The 12,872-nt window shown below is 39.2% G+C and overlaps 1 protein-coding gene across 1 annotated transcript in view; it reads right to left on the bottom strand.

Annotated features, from left to right (window-relative positions):
- Window positions 1–12,872, bottom strand: part of LOC118446412 (uncharacterized) — a 210,357-nt gene that overhangs the window by 139,826 nt on the left and 57,659 nt on the right. The gene's annotated exons all lie outside the window — the stretch shown is intronic.

Below are 12,872 nucleotides of genomic sequence, written 5' to 3'. Positions count from 1 at the left end.
GAAGCGCCGCCGACAAAAAAAAAAAAGAAAGAAAAAAGAAAAAAGAGAGATAAAAAAGAGGAAAAAAGAAAGAAAAAAAAATGACTAGACATTTTAATAGAGCAGGTTTTCATCTATCGTTCCTATTCATCGGCAATTTCCGATTGGGTCTCCGTCCCTCTCGTTCACGCTCATGGGGAGGGATCGATCCGGTGTATTGTCTAGCTATACGAGCAGCACACACCGTTCGCTGGGCTGACTTTTCATCGTGACGGCCACACCTTGCGCCGTCGTCGTACGTCTCGTGCGGTGCCCGTACGTTAAAAAGGAAAAGGAACCGTAATGGCGTAATGGCCGCCCGCCACTGTAGAGATTCAAGTCCCCTACCGAGTCTTCTTGTTTTTTTTTCTCTTCGTTCGAGAATCGTGACGGCGACACTCGACTCAATCCTAGCTAGATACTTTCTTTCTTTCTTTCATTCTTTCATTCTTTCATTCTTTTATTCTTTCATTCTTTCATTCTTTCTTTCTTTCTTTCTTTCTTTCTTTCTTCTATTTCATTCGTAAATGAAGAGACACACGCAATCTTCGCAAGTCCTCCTGTTTCTCTCTTTACATTTAGTCACAGAGCTGATGGCTCTCTGACACGGGACATTATTTCCAAGTAAATACCGTTTTAACGCATGCCGATGACTATTTCGACGATACCTCGTGACTACGAACCCTTTTCGGGCTTTCACACTGGTATTGCCAACGCCCAATAACCTTTCGAACACGTTCGACCTTCGCTTAGCATTAACGAAGGCGAACTACGATTATTAGCTAGGATAAGCGCGCCTTTTCTTTTTGTCTTTTTTTTTTTTCTTTTTCTTCTTTCTTTTATTTTTTTTTCAAGACCTGCCACATTCGATTGGTATTTATCGGTTGCTGAATATCTCTCATAAGTTTCTACGAGTAACTTACTTCGATGAACTTTCATGGTAGGTCAACGTACTCTACGATTGAAGGTCTATCAATATTTTTTTTTTTTTTAATTATGTTATTTTTTTTCTCGATCAAACAATGATCAAGATTTTTATAATTATTTGTTAGAAATTTTCAAAGCAATGAAATCTGAGTTTGGATGAAGATAATAATATCTTATCGTATTAACAAAGAGCCCGAGATTAACATCGTTAACATCGATCTTTTTCTTTTCTGAAAAAACGTTTAGTAAAAAAAAAAAAAAAAAAAAAAAAAAACAAGAAAGAAAAACAAAATCAGAGTATATCGATTTCTTAACTTCGAACCAACTTACACGTTATTATTATTCCATCAATAAGTAATACGTACATATATAGCGGTCTGTTTATCGCGCTCTTCTCGCAGTCTACCTTATCCTTAGGAAGCGGACCAAGTGAGTTATGAACGTCTCGAAGGCGAGCCCGTCTTTCGTACATTTCTCGAGAATAAGCGCGGCTACATACGTACGTATCTACGTTCTTACTCGAGTATGTAAGAGGACTTACGAATATGTGTTAGTGTCTTTCAGGATTCGAAGGAGGAGTATGAAGAAACAAGCGAAGGAACGATTGTGTGGGTGTGTGTATGAAAGAAAGAGAGAAAGAGGGAGTAAGAGAGAGAAAAGACGAAACACAACATGGGAAAGGCGGCAAAGAGGATGATCATTGTTGTAGTAGTGGTGCATCGCACCCCAGAGTATCTTCTTAGCGCAAAAGCATAACGTCCAACCCCGTTGGGCCCAGCTCGATGTGTGATATATCGGCTCGTAAAAATCCAACGGGGAATAAAATATCTTCGTAGGATCTCAGGCCGAAGGTCACAGTCGCCGAAAGGGGCCCCTTCTTCCAGTCTCCACTTCGCATTTACGATGGTGACCAGCTAACACGTACATACATACTCGCGCGAAAATATTCTTGTGTAGGTGCGAACATTGTTAACAAGTCCCGTATTTTATACACTCCTTGAGAAACAACGAGGCGCGCTCTCTGTTGGAGGGAAGCGGCCTGAACGACAGGGGTGCTCCATTTAAACGATATTTAAACGATTTGTTCGGATCTACGATATATTTGATTGAAGGATTTGAAATTTTGTAAAATCCAATCTGTAATGCGATCACTTTTAATTTAGTTTACCATTGGGAGAATTCGAAATGAATAAAAGTTCCATTTATCAAGAGTATGCAATAATACAATGTAACGTTCGCAAAATTCACTATATATGGGTATGAGTGTGTGTGTGTGCGTGAAAATTTTTTAATAACTACATTTTAATTAACTACGTTAATATATATATATATATATATATATATATATATATATATATATATATACGAATCATAAAGAATGAAATATTGATATCATGGAAAAGAACATTTACGATAAGGCAAACAAAAAGGAATGAGAACCGTTTGGCGGCTTTATATCCAAAGGCTGTTACTCGACCTGCCATAATTTTAAGCATAAACACTGATTTGGCACGAGTACCGTGTCCGACGTCGCCCTATGCTCTTTTTACATAAACCTTATGGAACAATGAAGTCTGTTTACCGTGATTAACTCTTGGCCGAACGAGAGCGAAAGGAAAACGTCGGCATTGGATCGATTTACACTTCAGGATGCTGAGAAAAAGAATATTCCATGAAACATCTCAAATATGTTCTTTCGTAACACAATGTTTAAAATAACAATCAACTAAATGAATATAATAATTTTTCCTTCTTTTAATATTATATATTTTTTTTCTAAAAATATTTATTCATATATTATATTTATTCAAATATTTATTCATATATTATTCATCGAAAAATATTTAATGACTTTAAATTCATCACCAACAAATGTATGAATTTTTTTCTCAAAGAAATAATATCGTGGTTTCAAGATAAGACCGAATAAAAGAAAGAAAGAAAGAAAAACAGAAAGAGAGAGAGAGAGAGAAGAAAAAAAAGAAAAGAAAAGATACCGATCGAGGCTCATCCGTCGAAATTCTGTCCAGTTCGAAAGGATAGGGTCGAAAGGATCCGCGGCACTTAGCGTGGATTCGCTTTATTCTGGCCAAGTGCTTCCGAATATTCCCCGCACGTGGTAGCTGGGGTCACGGGGTTACGGTAAGGAGCATAAGAAGAGAGAGAAAGAGAGAGAGAGAGGGAGAGAGAGAGAAAGAGAGAGAAAGGGAGAGAGAGAGAGAGAGAGAGAAAGAATGAGAGATAGATAGATAGATATAGAAATGGTAGAAGGAGAGTGGCGGAAAGCTCTCGGTCCGTTCGTTTTCTCGTCGTTCTATTTCATTCCAGGCAGCCACCATCGAAGAATGGGTAGAGGTGAAGGGTGGAGAAGGGTTTGGTGAACTCGGCAAAGGGGTAAGTGGAAAGTAGGAAAAGGAGGTGGACAAGAGGGAGAAATGGTGGGATTGGAGAAAGATGGAGGAAGAGGAGGAGGACGGAAGAGGACGAAGGAGATGGACGTAGAGGTGGAGTAGGAGGAAGAGAAGGAGAAGGAGGAGGAGGTGAAGAGAGGGTCGAAAGGGGATCGCTGCCTTCTGCACACTGGCCCCAGCGGCGGCGTATTGATCCGGAGGCGGCGGCGGTCATCCGGCCGCTAATTAAATGCCAATCGCCGACCCTCCCCACCCACGTCGTCCGACCAAACCTCACCCCACCCTCGTCACCACCACCACCACCACCACCACCACCATCACCACCATCACTACCACTACCATCATCTCTACTACTACCAGTATGAGCTCCTGTCTACGCTCAATTCACCCTGTTCTTGCCGTGCATACACTGCTTTACGAACCGCCCCCTTTGAACGCGTACACAGACACACAGACAAGGACAGAGACGGTCGTCATATCCTGTAATATCGCTATATCCTCTAACCAACCCCTTTCTACCTCTCTCTCTCTCTCCCTCTCTCTTTCTCCCTCCGTATCATACTGTGGCCACGCGCGTTGTTTCATCGTCCATCGTGGTATGTGGCATGGCTAACCTTTATTATGCTGACAGTCTACAAAAGAGAATGGGTGAGAGGAAGTGTGGATGCTGATTTTCCTGTTACGAACGTTCTCTCTTCTTTCTTTTATAAAAAAGATAAATTCACTAACTCTTCCTCTCTCTCTCTCTCTCTCTCTCTCTCTCTCTCTCTCTCTCTCTCTTTCTGTTTCTCCCTCTCTCTCACTTTTTTCGAGCTCCTTTTAATAAGCTTATGTAGACGTATTTCCGTAGGTAACGTTTTATAACCGGCTTGAGAATTACACCTGTACACGCGACGTACCTAAGCCGGAGACACGCGACGTGTACTCTTTGATAAGTTAATAGAGGCACGCTTCTTCATGTTCAGATTATTATCTGAACGTACGAGTATATATACATCTATATATATATAATATATATATATATATATATATATATATATATATATATATATATATACATAGATGTATTTTTTTCTCGATAGTATAAAAATTCTTGTAATGTAGAGGATAGTACTATACGATGGTGGATAGATATCAGTACCTAAGTATCGACGTGTTTAGCCGAACGGAATTTTCTTCGATCTCGAGTCACCCCCTTCGCGAAGGGCCAAAGAAAGGCCGGTTGATTGACTTCCCATGAGACTCCACTTTCGGAAAACCACAGCTGATCCCTTCTGGCTATCTTAGCTTCTCTCGCCACTCTTGAGCCCTGTTCGAATCCACCGAACTCCTACGAACGTGACCAGTTTATTTTCTTCTATGGTTCATTGTTACTGTTACTGGAAAGGTATCGATAAAATCTATCGTATAATAATTCACTTTATTATTACATTTTTTATAATTATTCACATATACAATACCGTGAAAGGTATTGGTGTATTTATATCATTTCGATAAAAAAAAAAAAAAAGAACAAAGAAAAGAAAAAAAGAAAAAAAACGAATAAAAAATTCGATAGAGGAAAAATAGAAAAAAAAGAAAAAGAGAGGAACTGGTCGATTTTATAAATTAAAAAATCCATGCTTATGTTATTAAGTACATAACTACATGTTGGTAGTAAATCGGTGCTTTTCAAGCAAACCGGCATTTTTTAGAACTGAACTCCCATTGGTGCTCGGGTAGCCCCTTCTTTATTCGAGACGGTGTTAATTGGCGCGGAAGTAATTAAGAGATGGCCATCATCCCCGTACCCCTCAACTACCACCAATGTTCTCTTTCTCTCTTTCTCTCTTTCTAGTTGTGCAGAGAGATAGAGAGAGGGAGAGAACCCCCTTCTAGACCCGCCAACCCCCTGGTTAACGAGCGAACGTTGCTCTGGGAGATGGCAGCGTCGTGATTAATAACAAGGTCCTCTCCAAACCTTGGCGCACAGCCTCGACGTCGAAAGGTTGTAGGTGAAATTCCTCTTACGCTTAGCCTCGCTCGCGCCAACAAACGAGACCGTGTAAAAGTACACCATTAGTACATATTTACATACATACATAAGATGTATATATATATATATATATATATATATACACAGATACATACATGTGTGTATATACATATATGTGGAAACGAGTGGTATGAGGAAGATCTTTTTTCTTTCACTTCTTTTTTTCACCTCAGAACGCTTGTTCCTGACATCCGTGGACCGAAGAGCAATCTACTCATCGATCACCCTCCAGTTAACACGTCCGCACCTAGCCTTGAAAATCTTACTCGTGTGCCTTTTCGAAAGATGATCATCTCTCCTCTAGAAGTCTTCTTTTCTATCAAACAGATCAATGGAGTCAAAAGAGAAACTTTAGAAACGTTATATTCTGATTTCATTATAGAAAGTATCATTGAGAAGTATATGCAGGTAGAATTAATTAATCCATTATTATATATTATAATAAGCAATACAAATCCCATTGGTCTCCTTTTTCATCGAACGTAATTCACGTTCGAGATAGTCGACTGTTACAAATAATCGCCCTCTTTCTTTTTCTTTCTCTCTCTCTCTTTCTCTCTCTCTCTCTCTGTCTCTGTCTCTCTCTCTCTCTCATTTTCTTCCTTTCTTTTTCATACTCATGCTCGTCCGTAGAGTGTCTAGTTATAACGAATAATAACATATTAAAAGGTACGACGGGATAACGAGTTACGCGCAATTAATTTTGCTTTCAGGCCCTTCGCGTGAACGAGTAGTAAACTCTAGGGAGAAAAACGCTTTAAATCCCCATTGTCCGCTTCTCTTTCTTTCTCTCTCTACCTCTCTCTCCCTCTCTCTCACTCATCCTCTTTTTCTTTTTTTCTATCTTTCTCACTTTAATCACCGGATCATTCGTCAGTGGTTGGAATCGAGGCTGCAGGAAAAATCGTGAAGACCCTTCGAGTAGGCTAGAGAAAAAGAGCAAAAGAGAGAGAGAGAGAGAGAGAGAGAACTCTGGTAAAAGAAGAAGAGGGAAAGAAGAGTCGAAAGGGGGATGGGAGTAAAAAAGGGAAAGAGACGGCATTTTCGAGCTATCAGTCTGCTCTTCAACGAGGCATATCAATCTCTTCGTCTATATATCCGTCTCGTCCTGGCATCGCTTATGCTGCTTCGGATTATCACGGCGCGTCATTAGAGATCCGAGGAGGTCACACCTGGCGCCCCCAGCTACGGCCCTGACGTGGGTAGCTAAGGCTAATGGCGCGGCAGATGCGGATCATCCTCCATTCTTCCCAAATCTTCATAAATATCCCGCGAGATATTGGTATATGTACGCATGCATACAACACACTTCTTTTATATATATACATATATATATATTATACACGAATTTACATACACAAGTATTTCCTCCACATATATCACACATAACATATATATATATATATATATATATATATATATATATATATATATAGATGTATAGATGTATATATATGGCTGTATACAGAGGATCGAGCTTTTTCGAGTTGGCTCGATCCAAGATCTTATTTCCGATCGAAGCTGGACTGCCCCGAAGGGATACATTGTTTCCATCGAGCCACCTACGAGAGACCTCCAATTTTTATGATATACAGCCGCAACGCGACGTTCCTGGAATAGAATTCATGATACCATCTCGACGACCTGTAACGGACCTTTTTACGAACGCCTTTACGTTGTAGACGATACGTCGTAACTTTCAAAGGAATTGGCTAGAGGCTACGTAATTTTTGTTCTTTAGCTTCCTTTTTTCTTTTCTTTCTCTTTTCCTTTTTTTTTTATTTTTTTTTTATTTTATTTTTTTTTTTCTTAAGAAACACGAACTTTACAAAATCTTTAATTGTGGAGAAGTAGTGACCTAATTGCCAGAGTACGTAAAAGACTCGTCGAGTTAACGGTATAATTCGAGCGGAGCTTATCGACTTAGAGCTTACAAAATGGCTCTGTTGTACGCGACGTAAGAAGTTTACCCTCGAGCGACTCCACCTCCTTTCTTCGATCGAAGTCACTTGCACGCAACAGGCAAGAAGGGTGCCCGCTTGTGTATAATTTCGAGAAGAAAATATTGTAGTCGTAAGGATCTAAGCTAGTTTTCTCGTAGGTGGTATCAATGTGTCACGCGAAACTTGAGACGTCGAAATCATTGTCCATTTTCTTTTTCTTTTTTTTCTCCTTTTTATTTTTTTTCTTCTTTTTCTTTTTTATCTTTTTTCTTTTGTACTATCTTTCGAACCAATCGATCTTTGTAAAAACAAAACAAAAAGAAAAAGACAGATAAAAGTAATCAATAAAATGAACGAATATGTATTGTCATTTTCAAGGTCGCGAACAACGATCGTCAAAAAGAAAAGAACAAATAAAGAAAATATCGAGATAAAAATATCCTACCCTTTATGATTTTTAATAACGATCGTGTGTCGACATCGAACGATGTCATGAATCTCTCGGATACGTTAGTTCGTCTTTCACATCCCTTTCTAAGGATCACGACTCAACTCGAGGATCGATCGATCGTTAGGAGAAGAGGAAAGAGCTCTCTTTCGCGCGATTACTCGTCTCGAATCGTTCGAGGATCCCTATGCACGGGCCCACCGTCGTTGAATATGTATATCAGGAAGTGCATTGCCCTTGGAATCCTGCCAATAGATTAATAGCCACGGAATGATGCTCGAGATTTCGCTCGATATGTACTATAGTATATCGCATTACGGGAAATGACGTGACAAAATGTTAGTCGAATGACTTCGCGAACGCGAGCGCGCACGAGAGAGAGAGAGAGTGAGAGAGAGAGAGAGAGAGAAAGAAAGAAAGAAAGAAAGAAAGGACACATTCGAAGGGTCGAGGTCGGGAATGAGAAGAGACCGAAGAAAGGGGAGAGGGAAGGGGAATAAAGTGGTGGATCCCAAGGAGATCGCATAATCACTTCTTCTTTCTTCCATTCCCAGTGATCTCTTTAGGTATCCAGCACTCTGACTTTCTTTGTGAATCGATCACCGATGATCGAGACAAGGAGAGTGAGAGAAGGAGAAAGAGAAAGAGAAAGAGAAAGAGAAAGAGAGAGAGAGAGAGAGAGAAATCGGTTGATCCTACTGGTTGGTAATGCAACATCGTTGTGATCTTAATAACGTCGAAAATATATATGGATATAAATGACTGGTATAAAACTTCAAAAAAAAAAAGCAATTTAATAATACTTAGAAATTCTTTTCGTTATTGTTAAAAATATGATATAAATCAACGTTAGCGAGTATCTTGCGTAATTCATGACGATATATAGATAAGGGGTGAGGGAGGAGTAGGATTATACTTAAGAATCATCGACGCGATATCAACGTCAACCTAAAATATCTCGATAAAAAATGAGAAATACGAGAACAACGTACGGAGTCTATTGCGATATCGTCGATTTGACCCAATTTCGAGAAAGAGCCAGTTGTCGGTTTTACGACGGCGTCAAGAGTACCGTTCCCTTTTCTTTTCTCTTTTGTTCGTTGGCCGTCGTCAATTCACCCTTGCGAAGGCGGATGCTTACGAAGCAGACGTCAAAACATTCGTGAAATATGAGGGTGCGCCTCGCGGAAGATCGATTCCCTAGGACCCTTAGATGAAGAGAGTACGCTCTCTCTCTCTCTCTCTCTCTCTCTCTCTCTCTTTCTCTCTCTTTCTCTCTCTATCTCTTTCTCTCTCTCTCTCTTTTTCTCTCATTCGTTCTCTTCTCGAAAAGCGAGGTGCTTCGCATTGTTAAAAGCCCGTTATAGATTATGCATTAAACGCGAAGTAGAATAGAAGAGATAGCGTAACAATGGATCGGCTACTTCTGCTCTTCCCTGGAGGACTACGTCGTACGTCATCCTTCGATCGCGCCATCATTATAACCACAGAAATGTGACGTATCCTTCGTGATCGGAAAATATTATGCGTTTTTTCTTTTTTCTTTTTTCTTTTTTCTTTCCCTCTTGACGTTTCAACCGATCGTCCTTTATCAGCGAACGATGCTCTCTCGATTTTTCTTCTCCCTCTTTTTCAAAAAAAAAACAATAAAAAGAAAGAGATAGAATAAATACGACGTTCAAATATCAAGAAAAAAAAAAAAAAAGAAAGAAAAGAAGAAAAATGAAATGTAATTTTCGCAATGATCCTTCGTCGTCTTACACGTTTTTTTTATATCATCATAGACTTTTGACCACGTCTAAGATTTAATCGACCTTAAAAGATACTACTTACTTTCTGCTTTCTTTTTTTTCTTTTTTTTTTTGCTTCCTTCTTCAAAATCAGACGATCATAGTCGACCCGTTAAAAGTCACGTTCTCTTAAACGACGTATCTCAAACAGGCCTATTATTAAATTCGAACTCGGAATCCTTTAAAAGCACATTTTGTGAATCTTCCGATACGATACCTTAACTCTCCTCTCTTAATCTCGATTCCTCGATCCAGACAAACCGTGCTAACCGTCGAATGTCGATCGAATTACCGGCCATTTCGACGTCCCCGAGTGGACTGAGAGCAAAAATAATGCATGTAATCTGGCTCGCAAAGCCGTTTGACCTCTCCTCTCTCTTCTCGTTCTCTCTCTCTCATTCTCTCTCTCTCTCTCTCTCTTTCTCCCTCTCTTTCTTTCTTTCTCTGTCGAATATAATGTCTAACCCTAATATTATCCAAAATATCTTCTCGACGCTATACTAGGGAGATGGACGAGACAATGTGGCGTAGGAAAGGAAGAAAAAAGTGAAAAAGTGAAAAAGATAAAAGGTAGAAGAAAAAGAGGGGAGAGAGAAAGAGAAAGAGAGAGAGAGAGAGAGAGTAAGAGAGTGAGAGAGAGATAAATAGAGAGGGGTGGGACAGGGGATAAAAAGAAGAGGCACGCGATTACGAGGATTACGGGAAAGCCGACGTGACTCCATATGCGAGAGATATTACACGAACGTGTAATTTCACTATTACGGCTAATCTGTTGACATTAGAGAACAGTCGGCCAAATTGTTGGGTCTCCAAATCGGAGCAGACTTCGTTTGCCGCATCGGCCATTATGTTAAACAGTTTAAACCATTCTAAACGACCGAAACGAGCACTGCCCCGGTGCGGTTCTCTTCTCGTTCTTTTCTCTACGACGACGATTATTCTAATCTTGTCTCTCCGCATTCTAGATCCGGCATCGTCTCGACAAAACCACCAGCATAGACTAATCGCGGTTCTTCTTTCCCCATTCGATCACGCGAAAAAAAAAAGAGATTAAACGAATAACATGTATATATATATATAGTTTTATCTCTATGAATGAGTTATATCGTCAAAAAATTATCGTCCTCGATACTTATACTTACTTGATAAATTATTACTTTGAAATTAAACGATATTAAAAATAATTAAATCATTTGTTATATAAATTAATATTTCAATAATATCCTAATATGGTTAACATTAAGAGTTTATTTAGTTTCGTCATTCGACTGATTCTTCGTAGAAATTATAAAAGACGTTTGAAGATGTTACAAGCAATTTACAAGGATAGTCGATCGTTGAAATTGAGTAGGATCTATACGAAGAAAGATCAAAATGTTATCTCTTTCTCTCTTTCTCTCTCTTTCTCTCTCTCTCTCTCTCTCTCTTTCTCATAAGATTTTATTATCATCGTGACGACTTGTCGTTACGTCACTCTCTCGCGACGCGTCCATCCAGCCATTGTCATCACCCTAGCGATTGTCGACAGTCATCCGGCACGATTGAGCGAGCGGCCGCGACCTTCGCGCAATTAAAACCTCTTGAAGTTTCATGCGTTACGCGCGACAATATCTATAGTAGTGGTGGCACGATGAATGCATTGTTAACGGGAAACGAAGTATTCGTGACTTTGACGCATCGAACTTGTCGCGAGATCTCGCACAACTCGATCTATTCCAGTGGTTTTCAAACTTTTCTAAGTCTCAAGAGATATTTTATATATATACAATCAACGTATAAATCTACATACAAAAACAATAACGATCTACGATGTTCTGAAAGTATTTTTTCTTCTTTTTTAAAAAAAAAAAAAAAAGAACTAAAATGCCTCGTCATTTCTTTTTTCACTTTCTTTTCTTTTTTTTTTCTTTTTTTTTTTTTTTCTTTTGACAAAACACAATTATACTACCAAACAAACTATAAGAGCACACTGAGATGTTTATTGAACAAATAAAAAAATATTGAATGAACTTGATGTGGATTCGGGTTTCTTTTAGCAAACATTCTGACTTGTAATACCTCTTAGATCAATATAACATGGATCATTGAAAACCACTGATCTATTCCAACGATAGAAGTAAAAGAAGAAAAATGAAAAGAATCGGGGTTGGACTCGAATGACGAAGAGGAGCACGAGAGTCTCTCCGAGCAGTGAAAATCTTTATTAATGAACCGTCACACTTACTCAGCCATTTACTCAGCGTTCGACGTTTCGCTTTGGATCATTTTTTGCCGAGGAGTACGGTACGATAATTTTGACGCGATTACAGAATGCCGATGAATAATACGTTTAAAATCCTATTAACCTCCGTACGTATATATATACATATATATATATATATACACACACACACACACGCATATATATATATATATATATATATACGCGAGCAACATCGTTTTCTTCCATCGCGAGCGTTGATAATCTTCTTAACTACGCGATTTATTTCGAGCGCCTTCTACGTTTTATTTCTTTTGCAAAGTGCACGTAGAGAAAAAGAAAAGAAAAAAGAAAAAAAAAGAGAGAAAGAAGAATAATAAGAAGGAGATGAAGACGAAGGAGCAGAAGAAACAGCGTTCCTTTCAACGATATAAACATTGTCGTGGTAATCTCTTCTGTAAGCCTTTGAAAGCGTTCATTAATTTTCCATTACCTTCGTCGTCTCTATTTTATGAACACTCCTCGTCCTCGTCCTCGTCGTCATCCTCCTCCTCCTCCTTCTTCACCTTCTCCTTCTCCTCCTTCTTCTTCTTCTTCTTCTCCTTTTTTTTTCATCTCCTTCCTCTTCTTCAAACAATGACAAAAATGGCAGGCCAAGTGACGCGAATAAAATACACGCACGTCGAACGGAAGATACGAGTAAATTGAGGATAAGTAGATCGAGGAGGATGAAGGTGCGTGACGAGGTGCCTTTCTTCCAATTTTTTTTTCGAGGCTGACCGAGCTCCTCTCGATGAGTGTCACAAAAGAATACTCGGATCTTCTCCGGCGTATCGGTCTCTCTTTTCGCATTCGTCTTTCACGTTCGAGTCATTCGTCGAGCAGCACGACACTTCTTGTCGGCTGTCGCATCAAAAAAATAAAAGGAAGGATATCTCGAGAGTTCTTATATAAATGTGTCTGTATGTGTGTGTGTATGTGTGTGTGTGTGTGTGTGTGTATACATACATATACAAACACGTAAAAAAACTTATAACTGTGTGCGTTTGTATGTGTATGTATGTATATATATATATGTGCACGTGTAAGTATATGTGAGA

The sequence above is a fragment of the Vespa mandarinia genome, chromosome 9 (genome assembly GCF_050613455.1).
Source record: "Vespa mandarinia isolate Hongniang chromosome 9, ASM5061345v1, whole genome shotgun sequence".
Lineage (NCBI taxonomy): Eukaryota > Metazoa > Arthropoda > Insecta > Hymenoptera > Vespidae > Vespa > Vespa mandarinia.
Note: the sequence above shows the minus strand (reverse complement) of the source record. Positions and strands in the feature narration are given on the sequence as shown.